Raw genomic sequence first — 18,662 nt, forward strand, 5'->3', positions numbered from 1 at the left:
TCAAAAAGCCTGCAACCAGCATAGTGGACTATGTACTTGGTCTCCGCTCCAGGATGGCTGAGTATATGGAGAAGGCATCTGAAAACCTTAAGGCCAGTCAAGAACTTCAAAAAGCTTGGCATGACCAAAAGGCTGTCCTGACTGTTTATCAGCCTGGACAGAAGGTGTGGGTGTTGGAGCCAGTGGCCCCAGCAGCACTCAAAGACAAATGGTCTGGGCCCCATACAATTCTTGAGCAAAAGGGAGAGGTCACCTACCTGGTGGACCTTGGAACTCCCAGGAGCCCCCACAGGGTGCTCCATGTCAACAGGCTCAAAGCATATGTCAACAGGAAGGACATGAGCTTGCTCATGGCCATAGATGAGGGACAGGAGGAAGAGAGTGACCCTCTCCCAGACCTGCTCACTCAGAATCCTGATGATGGGTCAGTAGATGGTGTTGTCTTTTGTGGCAGCCTCTCTGAGCATCAACAGAAAGACTGTAAACAGGTTCTTCAGTCTTTCAGACATATGTTCTCTCTGACACCCAGTCAGACCAATTGGTGTACCCATGAGGTTGACACTGGTGACAGCTTGCCAGTCAAGAGTAAAATCTACAGGCAGCCTGATCATGTTAGAGACTGCATCAAAACTGAAGTGCAGAAAATGTTGGAGTTGGGAGTCATTGAACCCTCAGATAGCCCTTGGGCTAGTCCAGTAGTTCTAGTGCCAAAACCTCACACCCAGGGTGGAAAGAAAGCGATGAGGTTCTGCGTAGACTACAGGGGTCTCAATGCAGTCACTAAGACTGATGCCCACCCAATACCAAGGGTAGATGAACTTATAGATAGATTGGCTTCTGCCAACTACTTAAGTACATTTGACCTGGTAGCTGGGTATTGGCAAATCAGGTTAGCTGAGGATGCCAAGCCCAAGGCAGCATTTTCAATCCCTGGTGGACATTATCAGTTTGTGGTAATGCCCTTTGGTCTGAAAAATGCACCTGCCACCTTCCAAAGGTTGGTGAATCATGTTCTCACTGGGCTGGATGACTTCTGTGCAGCATATCTTGATGATATTGCTGTCTTTAGCTCCACCTGGGAGGATCACCTGGTCCACCTGAGGAAACTGTTAGAGGCTCTGCAAGCAGCAGGCCTCACTATCAAGGCCACCAAGTGCCAGATAGGGCAGACACAGGTTGTATACCTGGGCCACCTTGTAGGTGGAGGCCAGGTTCAGCCACTGGAGAGCAAAATACAGTCAATCAGGGACTGGGCTCCTCCAACCACCCAGACTCAGGTTCGAGCTTTCTTGGGCCTGACGGGTTACTACAGAAAGTTTGTCAGGAACTATGGATCCATTGTGACTCCATTAAATGAACTGACAAGTAAGAAAATGCCAAAAAAAGTTCAGTGGACAGCAGGCTGTCAAAAAGCATTCTATGACCTAAAGCAGGCCATATACACAGCACCTATCCTCAAGAGTCCAGACTACTCCAAACCATTCATTGTCCAAACAGATGCTTCTGAGTTGGGTGTGGGAGCTGTTCTATCTCAACTGAATTTTGATGGTCAAGACCAGCCCATTGCTTTTATAAGCAGAAGGCTGACCCCCAGAGAGAATAATTGGTCAGCTATTGAAAGAGAGGCCTTTGCTGTGGTTTGGGCCCTGAAGAAGCTGAGGCCATACTTGTTTGGCACTCACTTCAAGATTCAGACCGACCATAAGCCCCTCTTGTGGCTAAATCAGATGAAGGGTGAAAACCCCAAACTACTTAGGTGGTCCATTTCCCTACAGGGGATGGACTTTACAGTGGAACATAGACCTGGTACTGATCATGGCAATGGCGATGGGCTCTCCAGATATTTCCACTTAGAACAAGAAGACTCACCTGGTCAAGGTTAGCTTATTGTCTTAAAGTTTGGGGGGGGGGAGGGGGTCATGTAGGAGAGTAGGGTCTGCAATCCTATGATCACCCAGATTTTTTGCTTTTGTTTCACTGGTTTACGACTTTCTCTGGCTGTGGGCCTGCCAATCAGACCCACATCCTGGCTGTTCTCTCTCTAAATTACAACATGTACCCTAGGTGCATTTACCAATTGGTACTGGGCCACCTTATCAGACCCTGTAACTCAGGGCATAGGTGTACCCAGGGCCTACCAGGGGCTGAAGCATGTATTATGCCACCCCTGGCTGGCCTCCTAAATTCGACACAACTGGCTGCATGACAGCTGGGGCAAAGTCGTGTAATCACCCTTTGCTATAGATATAGTATACCTATATCTAACCCTAGAAATGGACACACAGATTCCTATCAGTCACTCCTATGGCAGGCCTTGACAATCCTGAAGGCAGAGTGCTTGGAATCGTGTGAAATGGTGCTCTGGCATGAGCTGAGCCCGTTTGCAGCTTGCGGAACCAAGTCCTAATAGCTGTTCCATGATAACGTATACCATATACTCTTAAGTGCATTATAATCCTCGCGGTTAAATGCTATCTTTGGTATTGCTTTATCAAAACATGTCGAGTAAGGTGTCATACGAATTGGAATACTAACCCCTCGCCAATTCTGGCGACGGGGTTAGCATTCCACCCTTCTAGAGGGACACGACATGTATGTAACTGTGAACCCCGGTTAAAGTTAAACGAAGCCTCAGCTCCACAAAATGGATGCTGCCACCACAGACACGAGTCTGACCTCCTGCTGCTGGGAGTCCTTCCAGCGAGGAGAGCTTGGACAAAGGGTTTCCTGTCCGGGGCGGTGCTAGCACCATCCCAGACAGGGTTTTGTGTATCCTGGGTAGGCAGGGCTTTACAGGAAGGTGACTGCTGAGTGGCACCCCGGTGCTCACTACGCATAGGCCGGTCAGAACCAGTTCCAGGGGCACACCAGCCCCTGGCCTGGGGAAAGTCCGGCATGGGAGAGGGGTGTAACCACCCCCCTCCTAGTCCCACCCATAGGCAGGACCTAGTCACCGGGTCAGCCCCTTTTCTTAGTATAAAGTTAGGAGCGGGCCCCCTGTCCAAATTAGATCATCTTTCGAATCAAGACACGACTTTCTGCGAAAGGACTTCAAGATTTCTTCTTCAAGATTCTCCCTTGTGACTAAGGAGTAGTCACCCTGCATCCGCAGGCACCATCTTAAGAACACTGCGGTCTGCTGCAAGTCCTTCCTCCGGAATCCGACTGCCCAGCTCAACGAGAACCGGCTTCCCTGGCACCTCTGACCTCTACTCACCTCTACAGCCAAGCTGAGAACCGTGAGTGCGACGAGACCTCGAGGGACCGGCCATCTTCAAGACTGCACGACTTCTTTCCAGCACGACCGCCGAGGGATCCTCTGGTGAGTGCTTTGGGGTCCGAGAAGCCCCGACCCTGAGCAGCTCCAGCACCGAAGTCCAGCCTCCCAGCATCTCCACGATCTGCGTGGGGCCCTTCTGCTTTTTGCTGCTCACCGCGTTGTTTGGCTACTAGCCCACTGGCTTGTGGCCTTCTTCACGACGCCATCACTGCTGCTGGTCTGGTTGCTCCAGATTGGCCCTTGCTCCCTTCCAAAAGAGGAGCACCCCGGACCCTCCTGGTCCACTCAAGACGCCATTTTAGGTCCACCGCGTGGGCTTGAATTAGCCAAGGCTTTGTTGCCCAATCCTGGGTCCAGCGACGCCGACAGCTTCATCCATCGTGGGACAGCTCGCTCCTCCATCCTGGTCGCCGACAACGCCTCCTGGTCCGTTAGATCTGCAGAGCACAGCGTTGCCCACTCACCTAGTCGAGGTGACTACCATCCGGTGCCCTCCTGGTGCCACCTGACTACTGGCTAGTAGTCTCAAACTTGGTCCCCTCTGCTTTCAGGTATCGTCCATCTTCAAGATCCAGGCTTTGATCACTTCGAACTCTCTTCACTGGTCGCCTGCCAGCATCTTTCTTCCAGGCTCCTGGTCCGTCTACGAGGATTCCCGACGTCTTTTGAGACCTATGCAGCTGCAGCCCCTGGGCTAGGTAACTTCGGCATTTCGGTGCCCCAGCATAGCCTCACTATCCAAGGGTCAGAATCCACTTTCGTTTTCCTCCTACCAGGTCGGGTTCGCCCGAGAACACTAACTCTGTGAAATCTAGCTACCATAGACTTTTGTCCCGCATCCCGCGTGAGAGTGCACACTCTGCACCCGAGTCCCCTAGGCCTCCTAGAAGTAATCTAAAGATTCTATAGTCAAGACCTAGCGATTCCAAAGCCTATTAGTACTGTACTTACCTGCTAGTAATTTCGCATTCCACTTTCAGAGTATATGGTTTTCCGTGCCCCTCGGGCATTTGTATATACTGTGCTGACTTAAGTATTTTCGTAAGAGTTTTGTTTTGTGCTTAGTACCCTGTCCTCATAAAGAGTACAGGGCTGTTGTGATTCTAATAAATACATTGTTTATTTTCATAACACTTGTGTGGTGTCCTTTCACTTGGTGTTCAAGGGGTATATGTGATGGTATAACAGCTGGCTTAACACGCCCTCTCGAGTCTTTAGCCTTAGACTGCTCGTATCCACGCTACTAGGATAGCTGGTCTATAAGGTTGACTTACAACCAATCATCAATAAGGGTTGTCTGGACTGATACATAGTGTTCACTAGAATAGTGAGCACTGCATATCAGGCCAACTTCTCACACTGACTACATGGTGTGTGGCAGTAAGCGGCATTAGCCTAGAGCGGACAGGGGGAGGAACTCATCCAAACACCAATCCTAGAAGAAGAGAATGGTGGAGCAGATGACTGACTAGCAAGGGACGATGAGCCAGTTGACTAGTTAGGTGGACCTCAATTGGCCTATGGGCAGCCCAACGAACACCCTCAGCCCTGCACTGGCTGGACACAATAGGCTCAGTGTAAGCCTTTTGGGGCCATGGAGGTGGTTGGGTTCAGGCCCCAGGGCTTAATAGATGTGGCAGGGACCCTGCATGAACCAGTAGGCGCGGAGATGGGCAGGAAGAACAACCTGAAGGATTCAAGCTCCAAAAGGTTGCTGTAGAGTCTGGGCTCCGCCGGAGACTAGAGGCCTCTCATCTCTGCCTCCCCCATATGGCCACCCCATCCCATATGTGATGCATCGGTCACCACTGTGAACTCTGGTTGAGGAAGGGGGAGGGATCTGCCGTGGACCCAATCCTGGTTCGTAATCCACCACCTCAATTGGTGTACAGTGCCCTCAGTTCTGGATGCAATCGGACAGGTTCTCCTGATGTTGAGCCCACTGGAACTTCGGGTCCCACTGAAGAGGCTGCATATGCCGTCTGGCATGGTCCGCCAGCAGAATGCAGGAGGCCATCAGGCCAGTAGCTTGAGGGTCATCCTGACCGAAACCTGGGATAGAGGCTGAAAGATCGCAATCCTAGCACGAATATCGCGGACTCGCTGTTTGGGAAGATAGACCCGAAACTTTGTTGTGTCCAGAACCGCTATGATGAAGAGGAGCTTCTGAGAGGGATCCAGGTGTGAATTCGGCACGTTGACGGAGAACCACAGCGAAGGCAGGTGGTCGGCTGTAGTCTGGAGGTGGGAGACCACAGCCTGGGGCAAGCCTGCCTTCAACAGCCAGTCCGCCGAGATAGGGGAAGACTGGAACCCCTGATCTGCGCAGATGAGCTGCAACCACTGCCATCACTTTTGTGAATACCTGAGGGGTGCTGGTAAGGCCAAAGGGGAGCACAGTAAACTGAGAGTGCTCATGGCCTACCGCGAACTGTGTGTAGTGCCTGTGGACCTTCAGGACAGGGATGTGGAAATAGTCGTCCTGCAGGTCCAACGCTACCATCCAGTCTCCAGGGTCAAGGGCAAACAAGACCTGAGCGAGTGTTGACATTTTGAATTTTTCCTTCCAGAGGTAGCGGTTAACGTTCCTGAGATCCAAGATAGAACGCAGGCCTTTGTTCTTCTTGGGCACCAGAAAGTAGTGGGAATAGCAACCACAACCTACTTCGGGGGCAGGAACGCACTCGATGGCTCTCTTGGCCAAGAGTGGTGAAACTTCCTGTTGGAGAAGGGCCAGTTTATTCTCCGACATGCAATGGTACTGAGGTGGCATGGATGGAGTAGTATACTTAGCAAAACCAAAGGGGATGGAGGGGTAGTCTCGAAGGGAAGGGAGTAGCCCCTTCGGACTATTTGCAAAACCCACCTCTCCGACGTGATGGTGCACCAGTGGGAGATGTGATGGCGGATCCTGCAGCCCACTGGCGTTTGGTGGTCCTGGAAGGTCAGACTAGGAGGCTTTGGAGGCTGCTGCAGAAGGGGCTGTGGGGGACTGGCCTGCCTGCTGGCCCCCAGTACCACGGCGCTGGGTCCCACGTCCTCGCTGTGCTGAGGCTTAACAGCTTGCGCCGGCCTGTGGCACTGGGCGTGGCGTGGCGGGGCACCCCTTCCAAAGCCACGAAAGGGGCAAAAGGCAGACTGTGCAGGGAGGGTGGGGGAGAGACCCAAGGACCTGGCCGTAGCCAGAGAATCCTTAAAGCGCTCCAGCACGTTGTTTGCCTTGTTGCTGAAAAGGCGACAGCCATCAAAGGGCATGTCCATAAGAGTGGATTGGACATCAGGGAAAAACAGTTGAACGCAACCAGGGGTGTGTCGGAGGGCTACTGGAAATCATCCAGCCAAGTGCGTTGGCGGTATCCAGCCCACAGCGGATGGTAAACTTCGCTGCATCTCTCCCTTTGGCAACTGCACAGGAGAGCACAGCTCGGGCCTCCTCCGGGCACTGAGGTAGCACTTGTGCAACTGTGTCCCACACGGAGTGGGTGTAACGGCCCAAAAGACATGAAGTGATTACCAACCACAGTCCTAAGCTGGAAGAAGAAAACATCTTCTTCCCAACTTGGTCCACCTATTTGGAATCCCTATCAGGTGTTGGAGGTAGAGGCTTGGACGACAAAGCTCTGAGGGGTGGTGTGTTGGGAGAGGAAAGTGGGGTCGTCCGGGGCCGGGCGGTGGCATCAATCATCCTATCCACAGGAGCCCTTGTGTTGGGACTGGACAAGGTACTCAAAAGGATGTCCGTGTGGGCTTCCTTAAATGGCAGCACGGTCTCCGCAGAGTGCACTGCCGGTTGAAGGACCTCTGTCAGGAGGTTAGTCCTGACGGCCACCGTAGGTACCTCGAGTTGGAGAGCCTCGCCCGCCCTACACAACACCACTGCGTATGATGCTCCCTCCTCCGTAGCGACGGTAAGAGGAGCCAACATGCCAAGTTCTGGTGAGGTATCCAGACCACTGGCTTCCCCCAGTTCCTCTCTCCAGTCCTGGTCATACCCTAACTGGTCAGTCAAAGGATCCCCAGACCCCTCCCAGTTCTCCTCACCGTCCTCTGGCTGCCAATCTGGTCCCAAAGAGCCAGGGAAGAACAGAGGCTCAAAAGTACCTGTCAGTGTCAGATCTGGCGTTGGTTGATGCCGATCCGGCTCCGTGTCTAGTTTGAGGTGGAGGCCGGGGTAGACGTTGGCTGGGGACACAGCTGACGCTGGTGGCGGACGTGGTGCAGGTGAAAGCGGGGCCGGGGGAGGCATATTAACGTCAACTTGCGCCGATCCAGGTCCAGGCCTGGATCCAAGGGGACCCTGCGGTGCCAGGGCTAGAGCCACTAGTGTTGAAGGCCCAGGGCCCCCAGCCGAGTCCCCGGGGCCCGAAGACACGCCGGAGGAGTTGGGCTGCCCAAAGATGGCGTGCGTCGCTTCATAAAATTGACGAAGCTGGGTGGGGGTCGCTCCGGGTCCTGGGAAGGGAGGGAAAAACGGAGTTGGCCCTTCGGGGTCCGCACGTGGAGCTGCAGGAGGGGCACCACCTGCATCCCTTGTCTCTGGGGCAGACGGACGGGAAGAAGTTGAAGAGCGACAACGCTTCTTCGATTTCTTCTTGTGCTTGGACTTACCTGACCCAGAGTGCGAAGACTTAGATGAAGAATGATGTTGGCTCTGCGACCGGTCCCTCGACCTCTTACGCGTCCGGGACATCAAACAACGCGGAGTTGACTGCCGGGCCTCGAGTAGCTTTTGGGACTGCTCCCGTAAAGACTTCGGGCCATGGTCCGGCAGTCGGAGCACGACTTTGGTTGTGGTCGCGCTGCAGGCAGTAGAGGCACAACCAGAGGTGGGGATCTGTCACCAACATCGGTCGGTTACAGGAACCGCAGGAACCGCATACCTCAGGCGCCAGGAGTCAGTGGACTAAAAAAAACTAAGTCGACAAAAGTCGTGAAAAAAGTCAGTCAAAAACTCACTGGAGGTACTGTTCTCTCCGGATCTTCCGTCAGCGCGAGAGGGCGGCGTCTATGTAGCTACTGCGACGTCATTCCGGCGACCATGACGCCGAAGACAGACGTAGAGTTGACTGTCGCCACCTTCCGTCGCACAGGGGTACTGCTGACGAAAAAACTTTCCGGATCCAGTCTGATGCCTGGGGGTAGTTCTAGGGTAAGGTATCTATAACTAACTGTTTCTTTCAGATTGTATGATTTGTTCAGTATTACGTCCATCATCTGGTCTTTTAACTTTCTAAAAGTGGCATTTTCAGATTTGTGACTTAAAAATCCAACTTTACCATTTAAAAGAGTTTTAAATTAAAATTCTTTAGAGACCAAATTCAACATTCCTACCGGCACCCAATTAAACGTTCTCACTTATTAAATGTAATGAGGTAATCCAATGTCATACTAAGGGAGATACCAAAGGGGATGATGGAAAAAGCAAATCAAACACTCACCTCCAGTCAACTGATCTGGGTTTAATGCACCACCATTCTTTAGCTCACTCCACCACCCCAGTTCAGACATGGACATATGCAAATCATTCTGACCGTGTGCCTGATGGGAACAGTCCAGCCCGAACTGCCAAGCCATGTCTTCCCTGGACCGGAAACAAGCATCCTGGGACCGGTTTCAGATTCATAATCCTCATCAGCCAGGCTATCTTGAATCCAGTGGTAAAGTGAGCAAGGGACCCAGTTCTGGGCATACCCTGCCAACTTAGGGCGAACAAAGCGATACCAAAGGGGATGATGGACGGAGCGTTTGAGCAAATCAAACACTCACCCCCAGTCAACTGATCTGGGTTTAATCCATCACCATTTATTGGACCAAATCAATGGTCCGAAATGGGATGTAGGGAGATAGAGAAGTAACAAGAGAAAAATATTCTTTTGTTAGAAGACCCCTGACTCACCAACCTGGTTGGTGACATGCTTCATCATCGGGGTCCCACCCGGACAGTCGAGTGCCATCCGGGTGTGCTGCAACACCTGACTACAGTGGAGCGGGTTGTTTTTTGTGAATGTGGTGCAAAAAAAGGGTGAGGTTAAAAATTTGCCGAGTATAACTTCTTGAAAAATGTTTTATTCTAAAGCTACTGGACAATGTTAAAATCAGTTGTGGGATACTTCCGTTGGCTAAATTGACCAACAGTATCAATTTGGATGTGAAATAAAGGTCTACATGTTTCAACCTGTGATGGAATGTACCAGGTTTTCGTCAGGACCAAGTGAGCGGAACCTGGGTGGTATACACTGGCTAAGGTGTATCCAACCCTCGATCCCTAAGACCTAACTGTATACTTGCAGCTGGTGTCCTCACAGCCTAATAGGTGAGGAAAGACGGAGAAACCTGTGGGAAGAAGAAAACAATCACAAACAAACAAATTACGTGCCTGTAACGTAGTGTAGTTTCTCAGTATACAACATGCTCCATGCTCTCCCCTTCATGCTGGAGAAATCAAACCCAAAGAGTGCATACTGCATGGTGGCAAAAAAATGCTGGCGCGAGCTGGCATTGTGACCCAAGTATGCAGAGACTGGAAATGGATGATTTTGGAAAAGGCTCAATCGCCTGTGACTTAGTTCTAACACTCACATACATACGCTGATCAATATTAGTGCAATGGTGAGCATGTCTTTTAAATTGTCACTTTCACACTAATTAGAAAAGTGGCTATCAACGCTCACGCTCATTGGTGCAAACGTTTCAATTGCATGCATTGTCAAATAAATTGTCAATAAAGCGTCGTCGGTGGAGGATGGCGGCGGGAGGTCACAAGGAAGGTGGTAAATGCTTACTCAAGAGTACGAGTTGGTTATGCTTCATGGAGGCGAGGATCAGGCATGTTCCTCATGAAACTAGTACTGTGTTGGTAAAAGGTGGAAAAAGAAAATACTTTTAAATGCAATGCGGATGAAGGCGCGTAGAAGAGCAGGCAGGGGACTGCTGTATTCAACGAGGCATAACTCACAGTTACTGCTGATGGATGTGGCCGTTGTACCCAATCGGTTACTCGGCCTCGTATAACTGACTGTTTCACTGGAAGGAAGTGGCCGTTATGTCTAAACGCCGTCCTGTGTTACCCGTAGCAGTGGGAGGCTGCGGGCAATGGCGTTATGTGCCGTGGTTTCCGGGTTGGGGCGTGGCTAGGCGTCACGTGTTAGGCGTCACGTGTTAGGCGTCACGTTTGGTAACCGTGGAAACCGCCGAAGCTAGGAGAAACGGGGGCTCGCCGGTTCCAAAAAGGGGGAATATGTGCTAACAGAACAAAGTAAATGAAAATAAACGGGGCCAGTTAGTAGGTAATCACTGCCTGTGTGAAGAGAAAAACGGGCAGTGCAAGAGCTAATAGAGCCTATAGCATGGGAACAATATGGGATAACAAGGTGGTTTCCCAAACTAGAAGGTGCCTCTTAATGGTCATACATAATTGTCAGTAATATATATATGGAATGACACTATTTTCTAGCCACTGGTAGATAGTATAAACAGAGAATGCGCGGGGATTGAATTGGTGAGTGAGGGGTCTTCTAACAAAAAAAGGTTTATTAAGCCAGGTCAAAATGGCAGTTTACACCTGCACACACAAGCTGAAATGGCAAGTCTGATATAGGTTAAAGGGCTAGTTAAGTGGGTGGTACAATGAGTGCTGCAGGCCCACTAGTGGCAAATAATTTACAGGCCCAGGGTACAAGTAGTGCCACTTTACTAGGGACTTCATAGGTAAATTAAATGTGCCAATTAGGTGTAAGCCAACTTCACCATGTTTAAAGGAGAGAGCACAAGCACTTAGCACTGCTTAGAAACACCCAAGATGCGAGTTGTGTCCCAATTTCTTGGTGAAGTATGCAATAAGTCCGTTTGTACTTGATTTTTCTTTCATTTCTTTTCTTTCTTCTCTAAAACAGACAAACACATGCAGCCAACGCATTTCGCCCAACATATGAGCTTCTTTAGGGCAGTACAATTCTACTATCAATGGTTGTACAATGGATGAATGACAGCATCGTACTGGGGTTTAAGTCATTCGTTTCAAGCTAATTGCTAGACCCTGGAAGCAAGAAAAAGAAAATCTGTAAATCTTGGGTGTCCAGAAAGTCACAATTCCTTAAGAAAGGTCCTTGTTTATAATATAACTGATATTTAAAACAATATGCAGTGTTTTGCAAGAGAATCTGACCCACCTCGCCCATTTCCACTTGCAAGAAACTGCTTACAATGGTAAAGTGCACAGAGTTCTAAGAGCTAAAAAAACTGGCTCAGTACGCAGAAGGGTAAAGGCAAAAAGTTTATGGATGATCCTGCAGAGAGGGTAAAGTACAACAATAGATACAAATAGGTTTGTTATTCCTAACTTCACAGACGTACCTTGATATACATATATTATTAATGTACGTAGATGTGGAGTTAAAAATAGTAAATCCAGACATGGACTTGAAATACGCAATGCTATTTCCAACCAGGCTCCGTGTCGAATATGAGGGCCGTACGTTTTTCTTTGATCGTCCCGAGAGAGTGAATGACTGGCTGGATACATTACCAACGCGGAGCGATCGAACGGAACACTCGGGTGGAGGAGAGGGTGGCGTGCAGGAGCAACAATGACAATGTGGTTCCCGATTTCCGAACAATTAACATACCATACAGCTCGGTTTGATGTCTTTCATACTTATGTGATTTATGGTGGCATACCTGAGGGTGGTGGGGGGAGTGGGACTCTTCCCTCCTCTGGGTTTCTTTTTGTAGACTAGTTTAATGTTAGGGCGACAGTCACACTGCAAGTTGGGTTGGCTTCTGAGTCTAACACATGGATGCAGGGTGGGGGGTATTGTAACACGTCCATGTTGGGGGGTGGAGAGGGGAGTTTGGGTATGTTTCATCTCTTCTCAAGGCAACGTATTGTTCTATTCTTGGATCTGGGTACTGTGTTCGCTATAGGGTGGATTCTGCATTCATTTCCGGGATGGGGGGAAGTGGGTTGAAACTACTGTGTTGGAATGTCAATGGGTTGGGGGATAGTATAAAGCGGGGAGTAGTGTTGCAACTGTTGAGACGCCTCTCCCCTGATGTTGTGTTGTTGCAGGAGACGCACTTGATTGGAAACACTTGTCACGCCATGAATCGGCGAGGATATCGTCTTGCTGTACACTCTGGGTTCACTACTGGTTCTAGGGGCGTGGGCATCCTAGTCAAGAACTCTCTCCTCTTGGAAATAAACAACATGATCCTTGGTGACAGGGGGCGCTACGTTGCTCTCACAGGGAGGTGGGAGGGGAGGACTGTCTCGCTGATTTCTGTATATGCCCCGCCTGGTCTACAGACCTCGACTTTTGCTGATCTTGGGCGTGTGGTACTGGGGCTTCTGGATGGTATCCTGGTGATGGGCGGAGATTTCAACTCGGTTGTCTCCGGTATTGTAGATTGCTACCCCCCCCCCAGAGACCTCACTAGGTCACAGTCTTGGTTAAGTGGGTTTTTGGAGACACTGGCTTTGGTAGATTGTTGGAGGTTGATGCATCTGGGACAGGTACAATACACCTTCCACTCTGGGGCCCACGGCAGTCTCTCTAGACTTGACTATGTTTTGATGCCGACGATGGAGGCCTCCTCTGTCAGGGAGATTAGGCATCTGGCCCGGGGTATATCTGATCACTCCCCACTGTGGCTCCAGATCGGCACTAGTATGGGTGTCGAAGGACGGGTTGCCCCGATCAATCCCTGGTATCTTTGCAACCCCAAAACTCGTGCTGAGTTGATTAAGTCCCTGGATCAGTACTTTGCTGAGAATGAGGGGTCAGTGTCCTCTTCTGTGTCACTGTGGGAGGCATTTAAGACGGTCATCCGAGGACAGGCCTTATTGTTAATCGCTGGTGCCAAGAAAAGTAAAAATGAGGAGGTGGTCCGTTTAGAGACTGAAATAACTGAGCTAGAAAGGGATTTGGAACTAGGTGTGACTCGTAACAAGTTTCATGCCCTCAGCCTCAAACAACTGGATTATAGGGCCCTGGTGATGGATGCTACTAAAGTCATGAGTAGAGAGCAGCAGGGCAGACTGTATGATGTGGGAGATAAGGCAGGGAAACTGATTGCTTGGCTGGATAAAAAGGAGAGGGCGAGTCGTGTGGTTCCTGTGATTGAGAAACTTGATGGAGTGTGTGTGATCGACCCGACTGAGATTGTCGAGTGTTTCGCGGAACATGTCCGAAATGTGTATTACCCAGTCTCTGATAGACCGGAGGAAGACTCCCACCTGTTGCTGCGGGACATTGCTTTGCCTCGCCTGTCTGACTCAGATGGGGACCTAATGGACGCAGCATTCTCAGCTGACGAGGTGGCCCTCGCTATTCGCTCTGTGCGCTCGGGCAAAGCTATGGGCCCTAATGGTCTTCCCATCGAACTCTACAAGTTGCATCCTGACAAAATGGCGCCGTATCTCCGTGATATGTTTCTGGAGTCGCGAGACATCGGCTCCCTTCCTCGTGATCAGGGTCTTGCTACCATCGTGGTGATTCACAAGGAGGGGAAACCGCTGGATCGCTGTGCGTCCTACAGGCCCATTTTGCTCTTAAACGCCGGAAAAAAAGATTTTCGCTAAGTTGCTGGCAAACCGCTTGATAAAAGTAATTAGTGAATTGATGCACCCGGATCAGTCCGGTTTCATCCCACACCGCAATACAGCACTTAACCTGAGGCGCTTGCACGGTGTTCTCGCGAGGGCGGCGTCACTGCGTGAGCCGGCCATTTTGGCTTCCTTGGACGCTACGATGGCCTTTGATACGGTGGAGTGGCCGTACCTCTGGGCCGCTCTTGCGAAATTTGGTTTCGGTCCTGGTTTCATTGGCTGGGTGAAACTTTTGTATGAGGAGCCATTGGCGCAGGTGGTAGTGAATGGTCGAGTGTCTAAGCCTTTTGTTCTTGGGAGGGGTACGCGGCAGGGCTGTCCGTTGTCCCCACTTCTTTTTGCCCTTGCACTGGAGCCTCTGGCTACCTGGCTGAGATGGGAGCCTTCGATGAAGGGTATTCAGTGGACCCCGGAATTCGAGGATCGCATATCGCTCTACGCAGACGACATTTTGTTGCAACTCACATCCCCTCGTAAGTCGTTGAATGTATTGTTTGATGTGCTCACCTCGATTGGAAGGAATTCCGGCCTCGTGATCAATTGGACCAAGTCCTGTGTTTATGTGCTTTCGGGTGATACCCCCCCTTTACCGCGCGGATGTCCCATCCAGGTGTCGCAGACGGGATTTAAGTACTTGGGGATTTTTATAACTTTAGATCCTGTGGCTCGTTATGATCGTAATCTGCTCCCTCCTCTTCAGAGGTTAAAATCTGACGTTGTGGGCTAGCTCAGGCTACCGCTTTCACCGCTAGGGCGTGCAGCTCTTTTTAAAATGATGTCCTTACCGCGATTTCTATATGCGCTGAAGAATACGTTTGATGTTATTCCGGCGAGTTATTTTCGGGAGGTGGAGAGACGATTGATCTGGGATGGACGCTCGCGTATTGCCCTCGCCAAGCTCACGCTTCCCTGGTACGACGGAGGTATAGCACTTCCAGATATCAGGCGATATTATTGGGCCTCTCAGTTGGGACCTATTAATCATGGAATGTATGGACCAGCCTCTAACCCTGCATTCGAGATGGATAAGTACTTTTTACCAGGTGGGGACTATAACAGGGCCCTTTATTCCAAAGCAGCGGGAAGGGAACTATCGGGACCCACCAAGATAGCTCTATGAGTGTGGCATGATGCGAATGCGGCAACGGGATGGAGGGATCGACTGACCCGTGCGACTCCGCTTTACGCGTCTGAAAGACTGGGATGCCTGTGGAAGACGAAAGGATTTGAAAAGTGGGATATGATTGGTATTAGTAGGGTGAGTGATCTGTGGGTCAAGGGTAAAATCAAGACCTTCGAGGCACTGAAGGTAGAGTTTCAGCTGAGTGATAGGGAATTCTTCCGTTATGCACAGATTAACCACGCATTGAGTTCGGTTTTTCCTGAGGGTACTGACATCCCCGAATCCTCCCCAATAGAAGATTGGGTGCTTGACGGCTACGTACCCGACAGCACTATTTCTTTGATATATAAGAAATTGATTAATAATCGAACGGATCTGTTGGTGCGGCTCAGGAAGGTTTGGACCAGTGACGGTTTAGAGTTGGATGACGAGGACTGGCAGTCGGCGCTATTCTCGCCTAAGGAGGTCGCAATTGCGGCCCGTTTCCGACTCGTTCAACTTAAAATCCTACATCGGATATATGTCACTGGCCCACGCTTGATTCATATGGGTTAATCAAGGGATGGGTTATGTAAGCGTGGTTGTGGACTGGTTGGAACCTTCCTCCATATAATTTGGGGGTGTCCAGAGGTGGTGGTGTTCTGGAATCGTGTACATGCTGTGATGGAAAGAGTCACGGGGGTGGCATTATTGCCCAAAGCTAGGCGTTGCCTGTTGAATGTCTAGGAACCGAATAACTGTGATGTGGCACAGACGCAGTGGGCGACCCTTGGGAATATGATTGCTAAGGGAGACATCGCGCAGTTGTGGGGCTCCCAGCGGCCGCCCACGGTTTTGGCATGGAAGGAGAACATGGACTGGTGTATGTTCAGGGAGAAGACGGTGTAGTTGAGGCCATACTTGTTTGGAACTCACTTCAAGATTCAGACCGACCACAAGCCCCTCTTATGGCTAAATCAAATGAAGGGTGAAAACCCCAAACTTCTTAGGTGGTCCATTTCCCTACAGGGGATGGACTTTACAGTGGAGCACAGACCAGGGACTGACCACGGCAATGCAGATGGTCTCTCCAGGTATTTCCACTTAGAACAGGAAGACTCACCTGGTCAAGGTTAGTTTAATGTCCCTAAGTTTGGGGGGTTATGTAGGAGAGTGGGGTCTGCAATCCTATGGTCACCCCCAATTTTTTGCTTTTTGCTTCACTGGTTTACGACTTTCCCTGGCTGTGGGCCTGCTAATCAGATCCACAGCCAGCTGTTCTCTCTCTAAATTGACATCCATGTACCAATTGGTATTGGGTCACTCTTGTAAGTCCTTGTACAGTGTACCATAGGTACCCAGGGCATAAGTGAACCCAAGGCCTACCAGGGGCTGCAGCATGTATTATGTCACCCCTGGCTGGCCATCCAAATCTGACACAACTGGCTGATCAATCAGCTGGGGCAAGGTGGTGTAATCACCCTTTGCTTTAGATATAGTATACCTATATCTAAACCTAAAATGGACACATATACTCCTATAAGTCACTCCTATGGCAGGCCTTAACAATCCTGGAGACAGAGTGCTTGGAATTATGTGAGATAGTGCTCTGGCATGAGCTGAGCCTGTCTACAGCTTTCGGAACCAAGTCCTTTAGCTGTTTCCATGATAACGCTATACCATATACTCTTAAGTGCATTATAACCTCGCGGTTATTGCTAACTTATAGCATTATCAAAACATGTCGAGTACGGTGTGTTACGAATTGGAATACTACCCCCTCGCCAATTCTGGCGACGGGGGTAGCATTCCACCCTTCTAGAGGGACACGACATGTACCTAACTGTGAACCCCGGTTAAAGTTAACTCGAGCCTCAGCATCACAAAATGGATGCTGCCACCACAGACACAAGTCTGACCTCCTGCTGCTGGGAGTCCTTCCAGCGAGAGAGGCTTGGACAAAGGGTTTCCTGCCTTGGGAGGTGCTAGCACCACCCTGACAGGATTTTGTGTATTAGGTAGGACCGGGCTGAAAGGAATGAGACATGCCTGGGGCACACAAGCTGCCCTGTGTATTCACCGATTCAAACCATTTGCTTGGGTACTCCAGCCCCAGCTCTGGCGCGACAATGGACAAAGGAGGGACCCAGTGATAGTACAGCCCCCTTTAGCAGGATAAAGGTAGGAGCTGGTCCCATTCCAAATCAGATTAATCCTGAACTGAAATTCTACAAGAAGAAACTCTGGACTTCGACTTTATACACAGAAGACTGAAGAAATCTCCCTTGTGTCCACCCTGCACAAGCAGGCACCATCAAGCGTCCAGCGGCTTCACTTTGTCGTCTTCCCTCGAGGATCCAGACTTCAGAGCCCGACGAGACCCGGATTCCCAGACCTCTCCGACCTCAACTCACATCTGCAGCCCAGCTGAGATCCGTGGGTGCGACGAGACACGTGGGACCGGCCATCTTGGAGAAACTGCACTTCGCTTCCAGCACGACTTCTGAGGTAACCTCGACGAAGTGCTTTGGGGATTGGGAAGCCCCAGCCCCGAGCAGCTCGTGAACTGAAGACCAGCCTTCCAGCATCCACGAGATCTGCGTGGGGCCCTTCTGCCTGTTTTCTGCTCGACGCATTGTCTGGTCACTTGCCGGCTGGCTAGTGACCTCCTAGACGACGATCCTCGACATCAACACCGCTGGTCTGGTTGCTCCAGACTGGTCCTTGCTTCCCTGCAAAGGAGAAGCACTCCGGACCCTCCTGGTCCGCACCAGACGTCTTTTCCACTCACCGCGTGGGTTGCCTTTGCCAAGGCCTGTTGACGTCGAATCCGGAGCCAACACCGCCGACAGCGAGAGCCTGCGTCGGACAGCTCGTGCCTCCATCCTGGTTGTCGAAGACACCTCCTGGTCCACGTGGCTGCAGAGTCAAGCATCCACTCTTCACCTGATCGCGACGACAGCATCTGGTTCCATTCCTGGTTCCACTCCAGTCACTGGCTAGTGACTTTGAACATTGTCCCCTCTGCTTTCAGGTCTTCAGCATCTCTGATCCACCCTTGGATCACACCGGACATCTTCCTCCTGATCGCCTGCTGCATCTTTTCTTTCAGGCTCCATAGACTTCAACGCAGAAACCCGACACGACTTCGCACCTATGCATCCGCAGCCCGTAGGTGAGGTAACAAGCATTTCGGTGCTCAAGGGTAGATTGACTCTTCTAGTGTCCAGTTTCACAGTCGTTTTAGTCCTAACTAGTCAGGATTGTCCGTACTCACCTTTTTCTTGAACTGTACTGTCCATAGACGACGTTACGCAGCTCGCGTGTCAGTTCACACTCTGCACACGCGTTCCGTGGGCCTCCTATTACTAACCTAAAGTTAGGATAGTGTAGTCCCAGCGATCCTACAGCCTCTGCAGAACTCCATTCCTTCTATCAACTTCCTTATACCACTTGTTTAGTGTATGGTTTGTTGCGCCCCTAGGGCAACATTGTAACTTGTGCAACTTAACGTATTTTCCTTAAGAGTCTTGTCATGTGCTTAGCCCTCTGATCTCATAAAGAGTTCAGAGGTGTTTGTTAGTTAATAAATATCTTGTTTATTTTCATAACTACCTGTGTGGTGTCCTTTCATTTGGTATTCAAGGGGTTATATGTGGTAAAACAGCTGGCTT

The 18,662-nt window shown here is 50.5% G+C and overlaps 1 protein-coding gene across 1 annotated transcript in view; it reads right to left on the minus strand.

Moving 5' to 3' along the window:
* CPLANE1 (ciliogenesis and planar polarity effector complex subunit 1) overlaps positions 1–18,662 on the minus strand; it is a 2,360,818-nt gene that overhangs the window by 360,506 nt on the left and 1,981,650 nt on the right. The gene's annotated exons all lie outside the window — the stretch shown is intronic.

The sequence above is a fragment of the Lissotriton vulgaris genome, chromosome 3_1 (assembly GCF_964263255.1).
Source record: "Lissotriton vulgaris chromosome 3_1, aLisVul1.2, whole genome shotgun sequence".
NCBI classification, from domain to species: Eukaryota; Metazoa; Chordata; class Amphibia; order Caudata; family Salamandridae; genus Lissotriton; species Lissotriton vulgaris.